We start from the raw sequence: 10,846 nt of genomic DNA, 5'->3' as shown, positions 1-10,846 counted from the left end.
CGTCGGTGAAAAGGGCGTGGTAAATGCTGGAAAAATTACTCTGGTTTTGAGAATGATGACCACTTGACACTTGTTTTCCGTTCTAAGATATTTAATAGCTTTGGTTATAGTATACGAGGCCACAGTTAATTAATTACGAATAGATTCCAAGAGATGATGTCAAAAAAAAAAAAAAAAAAAAAAAAAAAAAAAAAAAAAAAAACTGTATTATGCACTCTGTGTTCTTCTGTGTTGATTTTGTCAGCAACACAAGCTTTGACAATTCCAGTATCAACTCAGAATAGAAACAAAGGAATAGAAGCCACAAAACCCCCCCCCCCCCCCCCCCCAAAAAAAAAAAAAAACTCAGAATAGAACATTTACATTATCCTACGAACACGGAACAACAAAACCTCCGAACATTTCCTAGATTGTAGAATCTGCTGTTTCCCAATATTTAGTCGCGAATGACGACAAACTAGATTAAGATTTAATGTCGCCAATCGTCGCTCCCCAACGAGGAATCGTAACTCCACCATTCCAAGGATTGACGAATCCAGCAAGTTGGCAACATTTTTATTCTCCATTTAAACCTATAGAAATGTATCGATTTCTTGGAGGGGCCAGGTGCTCCGACAAGAATCGATTATTTAACATAGGTTTAAATGGAAGGAATCCGGTGTTGTCAAATTGCTGCATCCGCCATTGATTTCAAGGCTACAAGATTGACTCAAACAGCTTTACTTTCTGCAATTTCTGTCTAAAAGTTGGCTGATATCTTTGTGTAATCAATGGAGAAGTTTTCCAGGACAAATAAAATTCAGGAGTGAAAATTTTGCCGCGTGAAAGTGTAGTTTCGCCCCTTCATTTAAGTAAAACAAAATACGGCAGGTAATGTATCGAGCTAATATGAGTCATTTATGCAAACACAGCAAAAGATTACTTCTCCGAACAGAGTGCAACTTTCATTGAGATTGATAGGCATGTTTAAAGAATAATTTTTGCGACTTTTTCATAACGACGGACTGGACTTAGAAATTTTTAAGGAAGAACACTGCCGTTGCGCGCTCTTAATTCTGTCAAAACTGCCGTGCTAAGGAAAAACGGCGCAAGAACATTCGATAGTTGCCTTTCCCCCGATTAAATGATTATTTTTGAGGTGAGTCATCACTTTTTTCCATGAAATTGTCAGATAATGAAGGTTAAATTGCGAAAAAAATTATCTGAAAAATTGAAAGAAAAATAGTCATAAGTTACTAGGAAATTCGTGTTTTATCCAAGAAAATTTGGCAACGCCTGAAGGTTCATACGGCGTTCTTCCTAGCACGGTAGAAGGGGCTTCAAGCTCCCCAACCCCACACAGTCACATACAGCTACGATGGATAGATTTCGAAACTTGGAAACACTGGATTTTTACCCTTCTTCTTCCATTAAAAACCATTTCACCCCAACGTGCAGTGTGGATGGTCTGTATTTAATAACTTGGAGCTTTCAATCAACTCGAGATAAAAAACCACGCAAAAAAGTGGCGGGACAAACCAAAGGAGAAAAAGCGAAGAAAAAGGATGGAGAGAAAAAAGGCGGAGGAGCTTATTTCAGCTCCAATGAAGCAATTGATTCATTACCGCAAAATTGCCCACAATTGACGACCAATCAACGGCCGGATGGGGAGGAAAGAAGTCGGAAGGGATTGATAAGGATTGCCAAGGGACGGAGAGAAGGGCGAGTTTGGTCTCGCCCTTTCCTCGCCTAGCCCTCGTCCTCGTCGAATTCTTCGATTGACGCCGAGAGGAGATATTAAAGAGCCTGAAGAGGTGGAAATCGGATTGTCTCCTCTGATTAGAGATGGTCGCCTGGAAAAAGAATTGGTGAGTTGGAAACTTCGAAGTAAGGACCATTCTCCGACCTCAGATTCAATCGATTTGGAGCTTCCATGCGGTGGATTTGGTGCCAATGCTAACGTACAAGAGGAAAAAGAGAGGGTTGAAAATCTAAGTTTTCTAAAGATTTCAATTAATGTTTACGTATAATTGAAATACCCACATGCCATTTAAAATATTCCTAAGTCTCTATTATCCAAATTCATGGCGTCATGTCAAGAAATATCGATGTATTTATTACTGTCTGCTATTCTCAGTGACACGTATCATACTACTTTCATTTGAAACTACTATTTGGATTGCGTTTAGCAGAAAGGAACCAAGCCACATATCAGATTTTGCTAAAAACTGGGCAATTTAGTTCTTTACAAGAGAACGTTGTGCGGATTTCTTCGAAAATTTTAAGGCATTCGCTTCGTACTACGGAAATTCCCAAAATCCGCACAACTATTTTCATGAAAGAAAAATTTAAATTGCCCTATTAAAATTGGCAACAGCTGATGTGGCTTGGTTCCTTTTTGGTTAGTGCGGTTCACTTTTTGAGTAAAAAATACCACCATTAAACCATACATACAATTTTACGAGAAATACGATCAAGCCACGGACATCTATACAACATTCAAGTATAAAAGTCATTTATGTTGAGAACGGAATAGAAGCCTAAGGGGAGGACATTGTAGTTTACTTGTATCAAAATTAAAATTAAAAGCAAATCTCATTTCATTTTACTTGATTTTTTCAATTCATACTTTTGGTAAATGCTTCCGTATGTATCAGATATCGACGGCGCGGCGCGGCGTAAGTCCGTGATCACATATTTCGTTTGCGGTGTCAGAAAATCTCCGCCTCTATACTAAAGAAGAACATATTGACATCGTTCCCTGAAGTTTTTGCGGAATTATCTTCACACAGAGGAGAAAAATCTCAGCAATTTTAAAGAATTGCCTTTGAGTAGTTTTCCGTTTGAAAAATAAAGTATGACAGGAAGTCTGTGACGTCGCAAACCGAATTGTGTGATTGCCGACTCACACCGTCGATATGTCAGATATGTACAATTTCACGCAAATAATCTTCCTTATCAAGCTATAGCAAGTTGAGTGATTTTAATGCTACGGATTTCAGTTGGGATCTCTGTTCCTTCGACTCGAATGCCCTAAAAGAATTCCGCTGCTCTATCTCTCCTCATTTTCGAAGATTCCTTGCGAGAATACTAAACAGAAGTGGAGCATGGAGCCAGACAAGGGTTGTGTTTTCTCCGAAAATCGATTGTCGAAAGAAGCGATCCTGATTTTTGTCGGTTTTTTCTCGGTCCAGTTTTCAGCTGCTACACCCTCGTGCCATCGTGCCAGCTCACCTCATGTTCGGAGCGACACCCATTAGTCAGGCGCACGTCAACACTTGAGCCCGCGTCGCGGTCGCAGGAGAGTGTGCGGTTGGCACATCATCGCCCTATTAACACACAAATCAGGTCCTCCTAGATCGGCACAGAACCCCAAATGGGTGCAACAGCGTTGCCTGATACAGATTTTGAATTCTTCATATTTCCTTAAAGCGACTGGATAGCACAGTCCTAGATAGGGAGTCCCCCCTGGCCGCTACGCGAGCCAACCCCCAGAGGGTGCTATGCGTCCTCCAAGGCCTGCTCAGCGGACCCCCGGGAGTTTATCTTGGGACTGTCTCATATCGATATTCGCAAAACTCATGATAATTTACCGGGTAAATTTTTATAGAACGATAATTGTGACAAATAGTGAACATAGTTTAAATGGTAAAATTCACAACTTTATCGTGTACTTTTTCAGACTTTTCCAGAGGGTGCTATGTGTCCTCTATGCCCTGCTCAGCGGGCCCCCGGGAGTTTATCTAGGGACCGTCTCATATCGATATTCGCAAAATTCATGATAATTGGGCAGGTAAATTTTTATAGAACGATAATTGTGACAAATAGTAAATATTGTTTAAATGGTAAAATTCACAACTTTATCATGTAATACACAAAACCTGGGCCATATTTCCAAACTGTGAATGTAGCAGGCTTATGATAAAGACAAGGAGTACCACTCGTCGATAGCCAGAAAAATAATCGAAATCGGTCCAGTAGAATGATGGGACGAACTATGACAAAAAATGAAAATTTAGGGAGTCAGAGAGCTTACAGTGACGATCCTGTATTGGAAATCTCAGGTCTGTTCTTATTATTTTTTGTTTTTACTTTTTTTTTAGACTCTCCACATTTAGGGAATGTCAAAGTATCTTAATCACAACAAGGTATCATCATTCCATATCTTCATGAAAAGGCCAGGCTGAAATTTTTCTTAAGTTAAAAAATTTCAGCTGAAACAGAAAAGACGGAGAAGAATGAGTAATGTCCCAAAATCCTCGAGATGGATTCGAATTACCAATCCGAGCGATAGTCAATCTTAACAATTGTTCATCGGTGTTAATTCGTAAGACTTTCGAGCTGTATTGCCCTTCAACCTCCGTAAAAATTGGGTGTAAATGATAAGCAATATAGCTGTAATGCGTGTTTGATCGAAGCTTCATTTAAAAATTTCTAAAACTTTCAAGTTGGCAACGCCGTTGATTCGGCCGCCTTGTTTGAGGCGTCGCAAAATATTCAGAGACTGAAGACTGGGACTGATCTACTTTTCTCCCTTGCTCTCCCGAAAAACTGGTCCACTTATGAGTGTCAATAATTACGTTATTGAGTGAGAGATACAGAACGCACATTTCTCACTTCTTTTTAGCTTCCTACCGCCAACGTGCCTCGCAAGGTCGAGACGAGCGCTGGAAATCACTTTTGCAGCTGGGGTTTCATCGGCTACCGCACGCTTGAAGAAGGCGAAGAAAAACAAGTATTGGGATAATTTTGCAAGCCATTCCCAGCTTCTCATCAGAGAGAATGGATGAAAAAATAAAATGACATTGATCTCGAGAAAACCATGAAAAGGCCCAATTGACTTTTGGACCCATGTTTCCCGCAATGTGTCCTTTTAAAGAGATTCAAGGACCGACTAAAATAAATAATGTTTGTTGGACATGAATCTCCTGCTATAAGAAAAACCAGTCGCAGAAATCCAGGGTTGGTCCTATTTTGGCCCATATCGACATCTCTCACTCCTTTAACGTAAGGGAAAAGCTCCAGAGGGGCCCGTTCAAGGGTTACGAAAGCCTTTTTGGCCGACTTTTTGACCCCATTCCTCTTGTGTGGACACAAACACTCATATTCTCTTTTAAAACGTAAAACTATATAGCTCTTCCTCCAATTATTCAACAAAAATAGAGAGAGCAAAAAAAATTTTTTCTATGTCCTGAAACATTATGTCATTTCTTCTGTAAAACTGAGCTCAACCTCCCTCCTACTCATAAGACCCGATAAGGAAAGCTCGAGGTCCCTCCCCCCTCCTCTCAGTGGCTTACTCAGTAATTGAACGACTTTAGCGGGCTGATTATTGGAATCGATAGACAAAGCGACAGACAAAATAGTCACGGGGAGTATGGAACATTCCCATAGGTTAGAAACAGGTGCTTCTTATAGACCAAGGGGAAATGGTAGATTAACAATATCCTCTCGTGAGTTGCCGTTACTTTGTCTAGTACTCACCCCTTTCGCCCATTATGTAACCACGAGGTTCAACCAATAGGATCGCTTCATTTTCTCTTTGTCTTCTTTGTCTATCGCTTTGTCTATCAATTTCAATAATCAGCCTCCTGAGGATAGAGCTCCCACGAGAAAATGCCTCACGCGGCAAGTGTTCCACACGCAGTAGACCAAAGGATTTAAGATCGACCCGGTGTGGGTGGGCTCACATGGAACTGATTGAAATGTTTACAATGGGAATAGCGTTTGAGCAATGGTATATTAACACATGTAGACGGCCGTATAAACACACGAGTACAACCCTTGGAGCGGAGTAACTCCTCGTGGCCCCATTCATGTTTTTATAAGCTCCATTCAGTTAATGAACCCGGCGCTTGAGGGCCACAAGGGGTTCCGCTCGAATAATTACTGCAGGAACCTTCAGAGCTCATACTCAAGCATTCCAAGGGCCCTCAGCTCCTTAATTCTCGCCGTGGACGGGAACAGAACTCCTGTCTTGTCCTACTGTAATATGACTTGGAGTAAAATTTTGATAATGGAGATGTTGCATGTGTGAGGGATTTGCGATTTGACCATTGATTCGTACGTAAAAGTTCGCAAGAAACACGATGGTGCCACTAGTTTTCTCTGAAATCATCTCCCAAGCTCAAAAAAAGCTCTCAAAGTGAGGCCAAAATGGCGGGGATATCCCACCCTACCCTGAGAGTCCGCCTCTACATCAAAACAAACCACCTCTCCATGCAAAGATAGGGAGCAAATACATTAGCAGGGTTGCCACTTTATTTGGGGACTCCAAGATTGAGAACACGACAACCTTGCTAATGTATTTGCTCCCCATCTTTGCATGGAGAGTTTGTTTTGATGTAGAGGTGGCCTCTCAGGGTAGGGTGGGATATCCCCTCCATTTTGGCCTCACTTTGAGAGGTTTTTTTGAGCTTGGGAGTTGATTTCAGAGAAAACCAGTGGCACCATCGTGTTTTTCGCGAACTTTTACATAAGAATCAATGGTCAAATCGCAAATCCCTCACACGTGCAACATCTCCATTGTGTGTGTTTTTAAACACTGGCAGTATAAGCGGAAAACTTAACTTTACATCTCGAAAAGGTAGAAACTTAACCGATAAGGCAAACGGGACTAAACATTGAAAAGAACGCAAAAAGGGTAGAACGTTTTGGACTTTCATGGGCTTATTTTTAGAACAAAGAGGGGTGGTAATCAATTGGACTTCATTTTGCAACTAGGAACTACAATTTCTGTTTCAGTTATAGGAATCAACGGATGAACCATTAGTTTTCCGATGCACATAACTCAAGTAGCAGTGACCGCGATTTGATCGGAGAAAGTATCGCAATTTTATCGAAGTCGATTCATTGCAATATTTTCGGATAAAAAATTGCGATCTCATTGCATTTTGCAATAAAATCGCGATTTTATCGACGACACTTTTTCGGAATATTATCGAATAACATGGCAATGTATCGCAATATTATCGAAAAAGGAGCCGATTCATCCCAATATTGCAATATTATCGAATAATGTGGCAATTTATCGCAATATTATCGAATAAAAAATCGTGATGAATTGAGTTATTTCGATTTATTAGAAGACGGTTTTATAGAGATAACCTAGCGACAAAATCGAGAATCATCAAATGTTGATGACCCTAGCAATTTTATGACCAAAAAATCGTAGACAAATTACAACTCAATTTCAAAATATCGTGATTTTCCTTTTGAAAAATGCTGCTTGGGTTGTAGGTGCTGTGGGGTTCTAAGGACGTTATTTCGATTTATTCGAAGACGGTTTTATAGAGGTAACCTAGCGACAAAATCGAGAATAATCAAATGTTGATGACCCCTAGCAATTTTATGGCCAAAAATCGTAAACAAATCGCAACTCAATTTCAAAACACTGCGATTTTCCTGTTGAAAAATGCTACTTGGGTTGTAGGTGCTGTGGGGTACTAAGGGCGTTATTTCGATTCATTCGAACGCGACTTTACGGAGATAAAATTGCGACATGATTCAGGATAGTCGCTTAAATTTTGATGATCATAGCGATTTTATCGCCAAAAAATCGTAACTTAATTCCCAATATCGCGATTTTCCAGTGGTGTGGCGTGAATTGCGATGTATCGATTGTTATACCATTTAAATATTTGGTAAAGAATCGATTATTATTAAGTAGTTCGCTGCGAACACCCTGTTTATCGATCCTTTCCCATAGGTTTCCCATAGGTTCCCATAGGTCCCATGGCAATCGATATATCGCAATGCACGCCACGCCACTGCGATTTTCCTATTGAAAAACGCTACTTGGGTTGTAGGTGCCGTGGGGTACCAAGGGCGCCAGTAGCTTCGAGGCCATATCTATAATAGCGGGGATAATTGGAGGAATCCCTCGTTGTTGAGCTGAGCTCGCAAGTGGCCGCGGCTGGTTGCAGGGTGCATACATTTCACGCCTCGGCCGCGGCGGCGTGGTGGGTGCTCGTCTCGACTCGACGTTCACACTTGACGTGATGCCGACAATACGGCCGCAATTATGCCACTGATTCCATCCTCGCTCCGAGTTTGATGCGCCGCTGCCGCTCCCGACCATGAGTTCAAAACCATCATTCTGCCGTGCTAAGGAAAAACGCCGTATGAGCCTTCAGACGTTGCCGAGTTTCCTCCGATAAAAACCGAAATTACTAGGAAAATTCTGAAAATGATTTCCCAAAATTTTCAGACCATTTTGTACGCAATTTAATCTAAAATATCTGAAAATTTCGAAGAAAAATGTGCTTAAATGTCGACAAAAATACATGTTCTATCAAGGGAAATTTGGCAACTCTTGAATGTTCATACGGCGTTCTTCCTTCACGGCAGCATTGAGTAACGCTACGGTTTCACCCTGATTATGGCAGCGCTGTTTAAACGATGTGGCGCCCATCGACGCCTGGCGATTTTGCACTTCGCGGGTCTTAACTTGCCCAATTTTGAGTACCCATAACGGAAGAGTACCACCATCTCTTTGCCGGTACTCTCTGATTGGTTCCTCAGTTTCAGGCTTTCATGAAGCACCAACGACCATGAAGTTTCGACGTCATGACCGGACAGCTTGTCTGGTACGGTCATGTCAATAGGATGACGGAAAAGAGGCTACCCAAAAAGATGCTTAATTGGGTTCCTCCTGGAAGGAGACGAAGGGGACGCCCGGTGAAAGGTTATGGCGACAGGGGGTTACGGATGAAATGAGGGAGTGCCAACTCTCTGATGACCTGTGGGAGGACCGAGTTTTGTGCGGCGGTTAGGCGTCGCAGAGCGCCAGAGAGCGCTGTGAGAGCGACTCTTATGTATGTATGAAGCACCAACTTCGCAAAGTGGATCGAGTCAATCAGAAAGGTCGAACATGGAATTGTTTACTAAAACTGCCAATTTTGATGTTTATTTCGTCATTTTTTAAGTTTTAAGGGGTGCTTCTAGCTAAGAATTTTATTAGAAAACCAGTGAAACCACGTGCAGAACCTCAAAGTTTTGTATAGACGGAGTTATAAGCGTTTAAAGTTTCCAAATTTTGTCCGACCTCTCCGATTGACTCGATCCACCGTGTCGGCTCAATGTAAACAAACCTGATCATGAGGGATTCGTAGGTATTATCGGGTGAGAAATGAATGATAATCACACTAAAAGGTTAATTTTGGGCAAGAACATCCATCAGATTTTAAAAGAATTGTATTCTGAGGTTTCAGTTTCACAGAACATTTTTAGAACTCTGTCGCCATCTTTTTTGCTTGCATTGGGCCAAACAACAGCGAGCGGAGGGGCTATCATGAAAGATAAAAACTTGTCGACCAATCAGAGTAAGGCACGCTTTTCCCGAGGAAAAAGGACTGAGATGGCAATATTCTCTCGTATACATATAACTCTAACCTAATTACTCCGAGAGCTCAGCCCCACCTCCCCCCACCATCACCACCACCCTCATTTCTAACGTATAGTTTCATTTTATTGGTGCACACACTTTGTGCGTAATATGCTCCGTTTTATTAGAAATCTGATGTCCATTTTATGCATGACAGGCCAGTAAATAGGATAAGAATTTAATTAACTGAAAGAGTGTTGCCATACCAAAATTTCACTCAGCACATTATTGAATTCAATGCAAAATATTGAATACAAGAGAAACAATGGCAAAACAATAGGAAAAAAATAGTAGGAAGAAGAAGCTGAGAAAGAAGTGAAATAAAATAAGGAGAAGAATTGGATGAAAAAGCAGAGGAAGAAACGGGAGCAAAGGAAGAAACGGATGAAAAAGCAGAAGAGGAAACGGGGGAAGAGGCAGAGGTATGGAAGAAGCAGAATAGAAAGAAAAACTGAAAACAAAATTGCAGTAACCTCGATGTATTAGCATTGAGAGCGTATAATTTTGCCTATTAGCAATCGTTCATTCCGTCAATTTAGTGCTTGAATCTCTTAATCAAACCGATTAAAACAAGCACACAATAGCTGTAATAAGTCATGCAAGACATGAGTATTAGTGCCTAGTTGGCTACTCAGAATGGTGCATGGTTTGGCTCGGCTGAAGAGGAAAATGTATTTTAAGTAGCCATCCACGGCGAAGAGTTTCGAGAGCTGCTCGGCATGCGCGAGACCGCGAGATGAAGGGCCTACTTACAACATGTTGTCGAATTTCTAGTCATTGGACAGACATATTCATAGAATTTAGATTGAGCTAAATTTACCAAACGCCCTCTATGATTTAACTTAACTTGAAGATCAACAATAAAAACACATTAAAATACAAATACAAATGGGTATACAAGGCTGAGAAGAAATAAAACAAACCAGGACGTTCCGGACCAATTACATGCCAAAAGGGCTAAAAAACGTAAAAATTGAAACAAGAAAATGAGCATGCAACGGACCAAGGTAGGAATCAGTGCAAACCCCTGATCCACGTGCAAACCTTTGCACTGATTCCTACCTTGGTCCGTTGCATGCTCATTTTCATGTATATTGAAAAATACTGCAACGAAGTGGTAAAATAGTGCTGGTCTGAAAAAGACAAAATTTATCATTAATTCTCATTATTATTAATACATTTATGAGTTCTTGCAGCCTACTAGCTCAATGTCTTACGATTAAACATGAGTCAAAACACTATAAAAATAAAATAATTTATAGAGAACTATTCGAAAATGAATACCCTTTAGCAATTTTGGAAGTTTAGTCCAAGGCTTATCATGGACATTTGAAATTGCGGGACTATCATCGCTGTCAATAGAAGAAGGGACTTGAAAAGCCGGGCAAATATCAAGCCGTCTTTGTAGAATTATTCATCTTCAATGTTCTCATTTTTTGATACCCCAATTAACTCATTTTGATAAGATCCGGCATTTATATA

Source organism: Bemisia tabaci, chromosome 4 (genome assembly GCF_918797505.1).
Source record: "Bemisia tabaci chromosome 4, PGI_BMITA_v3".
In the NCBI taxonomy this organism is placed as follows: Eukaryota; Metazoa; Arthropoda; class Insecta; order Hemiptera; family Aleyrodidae; genus Bemisia; species Bemisia tabaci.
Note: the sequence above shows the minus strand (reverse complement) of the source record.